This window comes from Colias eurytheme, chromosome 17, assembly GCF_061535395.1.
Source record: "Colias eurytheme isolate Ceu_HAF_F1 chromosome 17, ilColEury1 Martin Lab GWU primary, whole genome shotgun sequence".
Classification (NCBI taxonomy): domain Eukaryota; kingdom Metazoa; phylum Arthropoda; class Insecta; order Lepidoptera; family Pieridae; genus Colias; species Colias eurytheme.
Genome location: NC_142996.1, coordinates 7,407,138 through 7,419,584, shown reverse-complemented (window position 1 = coordinate 7,419,584; position 12,447 = coordinate 7,407,138).

Genomic DNA, 12,447 nt, shown 5'->3' with positions numbered 1-12,447 from the left:
TTAACATCCGATGAAACTGTATACAATAGCCTCCTTAGTTTATTTCGTCAGTTAATAAAAGTTGTTTAGTCACTGTGAGTTGGAACTATCAGCTCACACTGTAATACGAAGTTTGTTTGGTTTAACTTAGTCGGAATGTATTTTAGTTTCTGATCGAAATAAGCAGTATGTAAAGTTGAGTTTCGTGGAAGTATACAAGCAAAAATTGAATACAATATTATAAAATAACAAGCAAAAATTGAATTGGATTCATAATTTAAGTTAAATAGGTTGAAACATTATTGAGTTTCGTTTAAATCGAAATAAAACTCAAAGTCAATATTTGATTTCAATTTAATAAAACAATCATTTAAATAATGCAACGCTTTGTTATACGAACTCTACACTTATTTTTTATTTTATAACCTCCCTGGAAATATTATGTTATTATCGCTTTTACTCATGCTCGTCAATATTTTTCTATACATTTTTGTATCAAACATTATTTGATAAGATAATATTATTTTTAACACCTTACAACAAGAAAGTTCTTCTAGTTCTACTATATTAGTAAAACCGACGTCGAAGAAATTTGAAATAAAAAAAAACAACCGTTAAAGCTTGATATAGAGACTAAAAGGTTTTACCACATTTTATAAAAATGTACGATGCATTATTAAAATTAATCTATGCTTCATATATTTTATAAAACGTGTCACCCATTTTCAAATTATAGTAAGTGTCGAATAAGAGGTTTTTAAGCTATTGCATGGCTTCTATTTTTATCTGTATTGATAGTAGCCAATTTGTAAAAGCGATGCATGAACAAAGATAATATCTACTTTGAGCTTCCTTAGTAAAGCTTTCACATTAGTAATCTTATCATTTATCTTAGATTCGAACAGAGACACGAGGGTTGATCAGTAGTGAAATTAGGTAGAGTGTGTAGAGGCAGAAACTAATAAATATTTAAGAGAAATTAGTAATTGAGTATAATAAAAAATTGGTAAACTTTCAATCCTTAAATATGTATCATGATGTAATTGGTACCTAATAATTATTATACTTTCAATTGTTTGAGTCGATTGATTTTTTTTTACTTTATTGATAGGAAAATGCTTTCACAGATAATTCTAGTTATTGAAGTTCAAAAATAACGTTTTTGATTGAATCTTACATTTATTATACTGAAGGCAGAAGTAAGGTAGGCGTAACACGCTGTATTATTCGATGTGTCCACGTGTATGTTAAATCATTTTCCATATCTGATGTGATATAAATACCTTTCTGAAAATAAAGGGATGGGAAATTTAAAGCCAAACAAAATTAGGGTTGCATTCATCTGAGTAAAGGAACCACGTTTTAATTAATACAGATTTTGGAATCCAGTTGGCTGGAAAAGGATTTTACGAATTCGCAAGAGGTTTGAAACAATCCCTAAAGTACATTATTACTATGTCAGTACAGTTAAGTAAGAATGTTTTATAAATATAATACTGTATGAACTATGAACAAAGGGTGAAAAAGGTTTGTTCTTCGAACGAAATAATACGAAAATGTATAGGTACCTATCTACCTTACTTATAGTGTTGTACCATTCTGAATAGTGTTGTATATATATATATATATAGTCGATGACGTAGACGTTGTGGGTGTGTTAATGATTAATGACGCTAATTAGAGGTGAATAGACGTTTTAATTTTATCTCGATCAAAACGTTTTATGTATAATTTTTTTAATGTCAAAATATACAATCGTTGACATTTTAAACTGTATTAAATTAAGAGTGGATCAAATAATAATAATTATGCAAAGCATATTACGGCACTAACTTCAAATATCAAATTCCGGATCCATAGTTTTGATTAAGCATTCAGCAGTGTTTTTTATTTATATTGAAACAAAAATTAATCACCAACACCAAACAGAAAATAGAACAAAAATAAAACCTATTGAATCAACCTCAAATGGTATAACGACGGAAAAATAATGAACCAAAAAGGAAAAAATGGATATCGGATTTGTACAAAATTAATTGTATTGCAGATTTACTCTCAAAATAACTGTAATTAAAATACAATTTGTCTATCTAACATCTACTGCGAGAACAATAATAATTCGTCGTATTATTGTTGTGAGAGCCATCAAGTCATTATTTCCTTTATTTAGCAAGATACAATATAATAATATGGTATATTAAAGAACATAGAAAATTTATGTCTAGGCATACGAAAACGATTAAGATTTAGACCAATTAGGTAAGGATATATAAATACTAAATGCTCATTATCAACACATAAAATGTTATCTATTGCATATAATTTATATATTTCGACGAATTATATATTATGTAGTTAAAACTAGGCGAGGTTTTTGCACGACACCCGATCATTGGCCCGGAAGATCTGAAGATTGACAGACTTAAAATAGATTGTCTAGCGTGACAAGATCACATCGTTTTGTTTTAAAAGAATCAATTTTAACGACTATGTAGTTGCTAGACGTTCGTTTAGATGAATGGGGAAGCGAATATTTCAAATTGTTTTTTGTTGTGAAACTTCTTTTTAGATAAATTTTGTTAAAACAAAGATTTTTATGTTATAGTAGTTATTTGAATAAAGGTACAATAGCTTTATTTCATTGTAATAACATTAACGGTCTATGCTTAAAATGCAATAATTTATTATAAATAGATTTATTTCGATGAAGAACTAAAAAATTGCGTGGTCCAGTTAGTTGTATGAATTTTAAATGAGTTATGGACACTGCGTTCTTTAGCCTAGGTCAAGTCTCGAGTTGATTTTAAAATACATTAATTTTGTTATAATAGGTAGAGTCGTGCTTAGTTACGAGTTTATCTAGTTAGAAATAAGAATCGGGAAAGTTACTAAAATAGATATTGATTGATTTTAAGCCATTTTAACATAAGGAATAGAATTTAAAGCATTTTAAAATATTTGCTATTAAAATAAATTTAAATATGATGCAACACTGTGGATCGATTGAGACATCAGACGCCAAGAGAGTGTAAAATTGCTCAGGGGTAACTCGTACTACTGAAAATGAATTCCGGAAAATGTTTTATATTATTATAGTGTGTATATTAAAACTATATAAATGTTGTTCTTGTATTATAAATATATTAGCGTTTTAATTTAACTTGTAGGTTAATAGCAATATTTGAAAAACAATTTAGTTTGCGTGTAACAATTAGCGCGTACAACGTAATTTGTAGTTGTTACTCTGGACAATATGTTATTGTTCATAATTTGATGTAATATCTAAGAACATATCGATACACGATATTATTATAATGGGGTTAATGAGCGACTAATTAATTAGTTTCATAAGAATCGCTATTGTTTTATTCTGTTACTAATGTAGAGAAAACTTTACATAATTCAGTGATATAAAACCTTTCTTCTGATATTTTAGCTTATAAATATAACGTAACAATTACCCTGTAATTCCATATGAAAATTACCGGAGTAAACGATAATGATGCCACACGTGTATTGAAAAAGAATATATTTTTTCATACAATGCTAATACCTACCCACACAGTAAGAAATTGGCAAATTGGGTGGGTCACAACTCACATGCTATGTTACATCAATTTTAGCATGGACATCCAAATCCCTTGTTCAGGGCCAATCCGCTTATAAAGGCAACTAGGCTAATACCTCGAAATCTAGGCTTTTTCAACGATTTCCCAAAAATACATAACGATGGAAGTTTGAACCTACTGTTTTGTCTTTTATTATACGCATTGTTTGATTGATGTCAATACTGACAGTAAATGTATTGTCAATACTGTACTAATATAATGGTCCAAGATCCCAGAGCGATAAGACATAACTTATTTTCTAAAAGATGAAACCTTAAGTTCTCAGTAGTGTCTCATGTACTTTGTATACCTGCGTGTTTGTGAAGTTTGCCCAGTGACACCTGGGCAGGTACCAGGTGAGAAAGGTGACTAAAAATAAGAGTTACTTTACTTAAATTTAGATGGCTGATTTTAAGATATATTTTATAGAATATCATTCTCAAATGGTATCGCAAGTATCAGACACATTTCATGGACCAAAACTTTTGTCAGACGCTTTAAAGCTCCACAAAAATAAATAATTTGGAAAATCCAAAAGTGCACGCCTCATAATTTTTTTTTAATAAATATTTATTAATTATTATTTTTGTTTATTTAATAACAATTAAACCACATCGAATCAGACCCTGAAAAATGAAAGGGTTCTATTCCTGAGCATACTCAAGCGTAAGAGAAAAAAAAAGACTCGATTAGTAAAGTATTTCGGTCGCTATCGTGTTAACAAGAAAAAGGATCCGCACATACAGACACACGGACGTCCAAGACAGAACTTTTTTAAACTGTTTTTTAACTAGTTTAAATAACAAAAATGACATCAAAAATATCATGAACGTTAAAAATAGTGTTTTTTCTTAATATGTGTGTGTATGTATTATCTTACAAGTGCAATGTATGATACATAAAGACATTTTAAGTTTGAAAAATCAGATGTTTTGCGCGAAGTGACAGTAGTACCCACCTCAACGCTTCGCTTATGAGGCGTGCAATAAACTTTACTTATTTTTTAATGTCTGATTTTTTAATATGTTATCAACATAACTATTACAAAATTATATTTAATCAGTCAGACAAATTGGAATGACCAATCTAGTTTTAATTTTAAATAAAATAATATAATATTATATACTTAATTATAAAATATTAAATAATATATTATAATATATAATTTTCAATTTAGTTCGTCTTAGTGATTGCTCGTATGATGGGTCGTGTCGATACTTTACTATTTTATAGGCAAAGGCGTGATTTGCATTCAGCGACGTTGGTAAACATGTTTTTACAAATATGTATTATAAAATTAATTTTAACTAAAATTTTTGACGTCTATTATGTTGTTGTTGTAGGTATTAATTTAAGTTTTTTAACATAGATTAAGTAGGTAAGTAAAACGAAAGTTTTCCAAGGCATAAAAATGCGCCTTATCATTTTCACGTAATTTTTAACCCGTTTAACACAGTGTATATTATTTTATCATGAAAATGGAAGCCCCCATTTAATTTGTCTAAAAAACTTATATTATCATAAGTAAGTAAATTAACGCGAACGGTAATTAATTAATTAATTACGCTGCGATCTTCTGTTCCATTCAAAAGTGAATGAACTAAAGCTTAAGCATGGAAAAAATGTGAACTCGTTTCCATTATCGAAATTGGTTTATCGATACTTTCCGCACTAGTCGATAAATACCAACAATGTAAGTTTTGTAGGACGTAAACGCAAAGTCAGATTGATATAATTTCTCGTAAATGTTAAGAATGGTAATAATTCCAACGGAATATCATTGTTATGGCATAAAGCTACGTAAAAATTAATAAATGCCATTTTTAGACGCCTCCAATACGTTTCTTATTTAATGGTGACGCCATTACAAGTTTGTCTCTTGAGAATAACTGTCAGTGTCATAGGAATCATCATTCGCCGCGCCGGGTATAATGTATACTATACATTGCGCGCACATACACAGTAGACTGAAATAGAATGTGAGTTAAAGAAGGAGAACCGGGTTACTATGGACGTCTCACTCGCTTTGAAACGCATGCATAATGATCTCGCGTTCGTACTCACGGCCGAATATTTTTTGTGTTTAGTGGATTTTTGGTCATTCCAATTTGTCTGACTGATTAAATATAATTTTGTAATAGTTATGTTGATAACATATTAAAAAATCAGACATTAAAAAATAAGTAAAGTTTATATTTTATTTTTGGTGGAGCTTTAAAGCGTCTGACAAAAGTTTTGGTCCATGAAAAGTGTCTGATACTTGCGATACCATTTGAGAATGATATTCTATAAAATATATCTAAAAATCAGCCATCTAAATTTAAGTAAAGTAACTCTTATTTTTAGTCACCTTTCTCACCTGGTACCTGCCCAGGTGTCACTGGGCAAACTTCACAAACACGCAGGTATAAAGAGCACATGAGACACTACTGAGAACATAAAGTTTCAACTTTTAGAAAATAAGTTATGTCTTATCGCTCTGGGATCTTACTCTATAAAGTAGATAATAATTGGTGAAATAATCAGAATTATGTAGGGTAAGGTTGCTCAAGTCGTACCCCCTAAGGAAATTATGCTATAATATTCACGACAATTGAAATAATACAAAAAAATCCACATTTACTGAATCTTTATTTAGTTGTCTATTATTAAAAAATCACAGAAACTAACAATGTTAATATTAAAATATATATTTTAACGTTTTTCAAAAACATACCTTCGGTACGATTAAGGCGCCTAGTTGCCTAATTCGTACCACATACAGCCTAAGTCGTACTTAGAAAATACACTTTAGTGAAGATATAATAAACTATATAGAAAAATTCTTAATAATAAGAGATCAATTTTAAGTAAGTTAAAATTACAAATAATTCAGTCTGAGATTAACTTAAGCATATTATTTGGTAATTATTTTAGTGAATAACAAAATCTTAGACCTAAATAGAAGTACGAGTAAAGAATTTTTAACAGGTACGACTTAAGCATACTTATCTTTGAGGTTGAAAAATAAAATTACTAACACAACCTAAAAATTTTCTCCTGTTTGAGTATGCCCAAACGATTGACAGATAAGCATTAAAAATCGTTGTAAACAAAGACAAAATATAAAGATTACATTCCTGCCGTAAAAAGCTTATGAATGAGTCGTTAATTTTACATGAAAAGTGATAAAAAACTTACTTTTTGAATTATTTTCGCTGCACGAAGCCGACCGCCTGACCACTTCTTTACGCTTGCTCGCGCGACTAAATAGTTCACGTTAACAACACTAGATGGCCCAATTCAATGGTATCAGACGAGATATTGGTGGGGTACGACTAACGCCGTGGTACGACTTGAGCAACCTTACCCTAACAATATTAGTGAACAAAGCCGGAGCTTAGCCTTTGTTGATTACGAGTCATTACAACGCACTGACGATGTATCAAATGTATCGAACAGTGTTATTAATGAATCTGTTAGAGATAAACTAAAAAATATTTGATACAAAATGTATTCAATGTTTTGTATAAAAAAATATATCCATGAAAATTGATTTAGTATTTTTGATTTTTCATTGATTGAAAAAGTATTCCTATAGCTATTGCATATTTAATTATTATTACAATTCAAAGATATTGCACTTTATATGAAAGCTCTAAAATCTGAACGTATCGCACGTCCTCAAAAGCGTTGCTTATTTTAATTCGTATGGCTATAAAAGGAACTCCCAAGATAGACGGGTGGAATTGTCACTCCTATCAGCCAGTCGGAGTTATAGGTCAAGTGTCAAAGTTTCTATTTAAAGGGCAAATCAGAATAAAATTCTTGAAATCAATACCAGAATTACAGTTTCATACAATGTGACCAAAACTGGCGCATGCAATTAATCAGGGTTTATAAACTTTTTATATTTGTTTGAACGTTATGAATTAATATTATGCAATGTATGTTAATTGCACGCCTCATAAGCGAAGCGTTGAGGTGGGTACTACTGTCACTTCGCGCAAAACATCTGATTTTTCAAACTTAAAATGTCTTTATGTATCATACATTGCACTTGTAAGATAATACATACACACACATATTAAGAAAAAACACTATTTTTAACATTCATGATATTTTTGATGTCATTTTTGTTATTTAAACTAGTTAAAAAACAGTTTAAAAAAGTTCTGTCTTGGACGTCCGTGTGTCTGTATGTGCGGAGGATTTTCTTGTTAACACGATAGCGACCGAAATACTTTACTAATCGAGTCTTTTTTTTTCTCTTACGCTTGAGTATGCTCAGGAATAGAACCCTTTCATTTTTCAGGGTCTGATTCGATGTGGTTTAATTGTTATTAAATAAACAAAAATAATAATTAATAAATAATTATTAAAAAAAAATTATGAGGCGTGCACTTTTGGATTTTCCAAATTATTTTTAATTGTTATGTTCATAATTTATTAAAATATATAATAACACTTCTAGATCATATACTAAAATAAACGGTAATTGTTCAAACATACAATATTTATTTTTCCTGTACAAAATTTTATAACAGAGGTGTAAATGAGTTATTGCTTTTATTAAATGACAGGCGCTTAAAATTATTTTATAAAGTATCGCTGTATGTAAGTATCACGTATAATGATTTAATCGAATTTTAAATGGAAACTAAATCTTATTATGCTATAAATACAACCATAATGGCGACATGCGGATATGACGCTATCAATGAAATTTCCTCCGTACGGAGTTATTAACGATTTATAAACTGATAATAATGTGATATATCCCGTTACATTGCAATTTTATTTCGATTTTTTGTAAGAATTACGATTAGAGAACTTTTGAGAGGAAATACATAATATTTGTATTTACTGAATGAACTTAAATACTATAGATATAGATTATCAATTTTACATAAGAAAGCTTAACCGAGTAACATAAGTATGTCCACCTATAGGTATTTTCATTGATCTATGATTATTGATTTACTTCTTATTATAATATGCATAATGACGTTTGTCACAAAATATTTAAGTAAGAAGAAATATGGTCTGAATACTGGTCGATATCATCCAACATGAGAATTCGTGTTCATGCTTACTCCAGCACTACAGACATAAGGTAAGCATTGTATCCGCGCAAATTGTCTCATCAGATAAGCTTGCTTTTGGGTCTCAACTCTCAGTGAATGGTTACATACTGAATGACGATTCAATACCAATAGGTGTTCGTCCAATAACGTATCTATAGACAATCTCCTTACATGAGTTCCTCTTCGTTTTGAAGTGAAACTAGGTAGGTACTTTAGGGGCGTTGGGGGTAAAATTTCAGGGCAATACAATCACGTTCTGAAGTACGAGTAAGACAGTTTAGGTATCTTTGAATCTTGCCAAAGAATTTAACACGTGTGCTCGGCACACACGCTCTTTTGATATTACAAGAAATTACATTTGGTCTAATAAGTAATCATAGTAGAACCTATCGCTTTCATGTCCACAAACATTCATTCGAGACTTTGAATTCGTTTACTCAACCAGGTAAATACCAAGATGAATATGTTACAGTAAACATTTGCCGATTCAGCGCTTAGTTACTTGAAGTTTGAACAGATTCAATATATACTTAGTGTAGTGTAACTGTTTGAAATTCATAACTGCAAATCAGTCATTATAATTGTGTACACCTCTGTACGTTATTAGATCCTGTCGCTTGTGGGCGATTAATATTGTGGCAAACATTGAAATGAAATGCGCGTAACACAGTTACGAGTTTTGCATTTGTCAGGGTAATGAGTATTGATGTATGAGTTCGTATTCATTGCGGGCAACGACGATTTTTATTACTTTTATTATTTTATAATTTTTTCAAAGTTAGCGATAACAAGTAATATATTATCTGTGTCGATACTAATAAATGACAAGGTAAGTCTTGAAGAGCTTTAAGACACGGATAAAATTTTGAGGTAAAGCTCTCCGACTCTACATATGCATTTTTTCGCTATCGTGATGTTTTACATATCTAACAACGTGGTCATTATAATATTATGTACTTATACATTATGTTTTATTCCATAGGGCACAAGATAATTGATTTTTGTATGAAAATATGTTTGTAAGCGCTTGTCAAAGTTAGTATGAAATCAAAAACAGAACTTGAGAACTATTAAGATTTATATACATAAAAGACTTTCAACACAACGCTACGTTTCAGTTGCATAAAGGGATGTCTGAAAGTCCGCAGCGGGTTTTGATCTTATTTAAATGATGTTAAAGCAAAGCTTGTGAGATACATAATAGACACAGATACAGGAATAATATGCTGGTTCCGATCATTAATTATATTATGTGTCCTTTATTGTGTAGATTTAATATGTATAAATATAAGTGATTCATGTGATATTGTATATTCTGCAATTATTTATCCTTATTTACCTTTTGCAACTCAAATTACATGCACCATTATAAGTTACGATTTATTCAATATGATTAGAGTTAAATCATTAAAAGTTTCCCGTATGTCTAAGCTGGGGCGTTGTACATTAAGCAAAATAAGACATATATACATGATGTTCAGGCGATATCTCCTTGACAACATCGACCGAATTACGCATGACGGGACAATTTCTACCTAAGCGTGAGCTTAGAGCAGCCTAGGTATACATATCTAAGATTCTGTACTGTCTTACGTCTATCTTGCTTCAGTTGAGGACTTAAATACAATTATGGTACACACAGTTAGACATAAGTTACTGTATTAGATTTGTAGGTAACGTGTTGTTTGCCTAATTGGATATTTACTCTTTCAAGAAAAGAATATGCGAAATATCAAGTTCTTCGAGAAAATAAGTATTTTTTTAAAGACACAGTTAAACATATAAGTTACTTTATTCGATTTGTAGGTAACGTGTTGTTTGCCTAATTGGATATTTACTCTATATAGATAAAAAGATGAGAAATATCAAGAGTTCTTCGAGAAAATATCTTAAGGAATTTTCCTTTAAAGAAAATCGATACAGGCGTAGGTAGCTTTCCATCGCTTATAATTGAAATCCTCTTCAATGCGAAATATTGTAATTATAAATCTTTTAGTTTATCATGAAAATATTATCTTTTTGTTTTACATTATGGGCTAAATCGGCTTTATAAATACCTCCTAAAATTGTAATTGCAATTTCATTGTATGTCTATGTGGATTGTGGACATCCCTCGGCCAAGAAAAGCGTGTCGACCGACGCTGTAGTCTGTAGTCAGTACTTTGATATTCCTTATATATATATATATATATATATATATATATATATATATATATATATATATATATATATATATATATATATATATATATATATAAAACTCAAAGGTGACTGATATAGTGATCTATCAACGCACAGCCCAAACCACTGGACGTATCGGGCTGAAATTTGGCATGCAGGTAGATGTCATAACGTAGGCGTCCCCTATGAAAGGATTTTAAGGATAGGTTTTATCCCGGAAATCACACGGGAACGGGAACATTGCGGGTTTTTCTTTGAAAACGCGGGCGAAGCCGCGGGCGGAAAGCTAGTCTTAATATAAAATCAAATGTAGGTAATAATGTAGAATTATTAACCTTGTCTATTATGATCCATCTCGTGCAAATAGTAATGATAGGATAATGATGACGAATGATTAGGAAAATATTAAAGTGGTTAAAAAAAACAATGCAGGTTCTAATTCTCGTCCATTTTCTCTAGTCTCGACTCACAATTATTGGCAATTTACTCGTACTAGAAAGAAGAACTTGCAAATGGGTAGGTGTCAAGTTAAAAGCAATCTCTTCAATTTTGAGATGCTAGGAAAATTTACGATAAGAGATATTTCTTCTTTTCTTTGTTTAAAGTAAATTCTTCGCTTACAAAGATTTTACGATGAAAATGTACAGAAGTAGGTATCGTCGGTATCAACAGACTATCACTTGTTTTTTAAAACAACCTATATGATTAACACCAAAGTTTTAAGTTTATAATATTTTATATGCCTCACAGTTCGCTCGCATTTACAGGTTTAAGCGCAAATTAAATACGTCATTTAGAAGGTCGCTTAACTATCAGCGTAATAACGTTATGTTTGCCTGCACATCATAAAGATATTACATTTGATTACCTGCGCATTTGACTGACGTTAAATATATATTTGTTCGTCTATTTTTAAACGTAAAGTTGGAGGTTCTCAATCCAATAGACTACAGGCCCATGTTGAAAAAGTTATGGGTCATTTGAACCACCAGGTCAAAAATCAAATAACCAAATTTACCCGGGCAATTGTCGGAAAATAAAAATAAATTCCGACTTTGTGGACCACCATACTTTTAATCCATTATTCCGCAACGCCGTACAAAAATCATGGAGACAAGGGGAAAAAATCTCTACCTGTGTACGCCATAGTGCTGAATCTTATTATTTTATGCTTTTATATCGTTCTAGATAGGTCACCTGGTGGTTAAAATGACCCATAACTTTTTCAACATGGGCCTGTAGTCTACAAGTGTATTTTTTCCTATTGACTGACCGACTAGATGAACCAATTTTGTTATCTAATTCTTTTTTACTTTTGAAAGTTAGTGCCTGACATGATCCTATAAATATTTGCTTTAGTTTTCACAATTCGATGGCGGTTTTTAGTTTCTTTTTAAAAAAAGATATTGCTTCGTTAATTGCCGTTGTAGTATACTAGCGCTCTTATGGATTATGCTTCATGGAAGTGAATTTTTCAGGTAGGCTTACGTCGAGCTCAATCCGAAACAATGACGAGCATCGGCAACCGTTCAAACGAAAACGATAATTTAGTTTCTGAATAAAGTCGAACAAACAGGGTTAAAATTAATATACATTTTATGCTTTTGAACTTG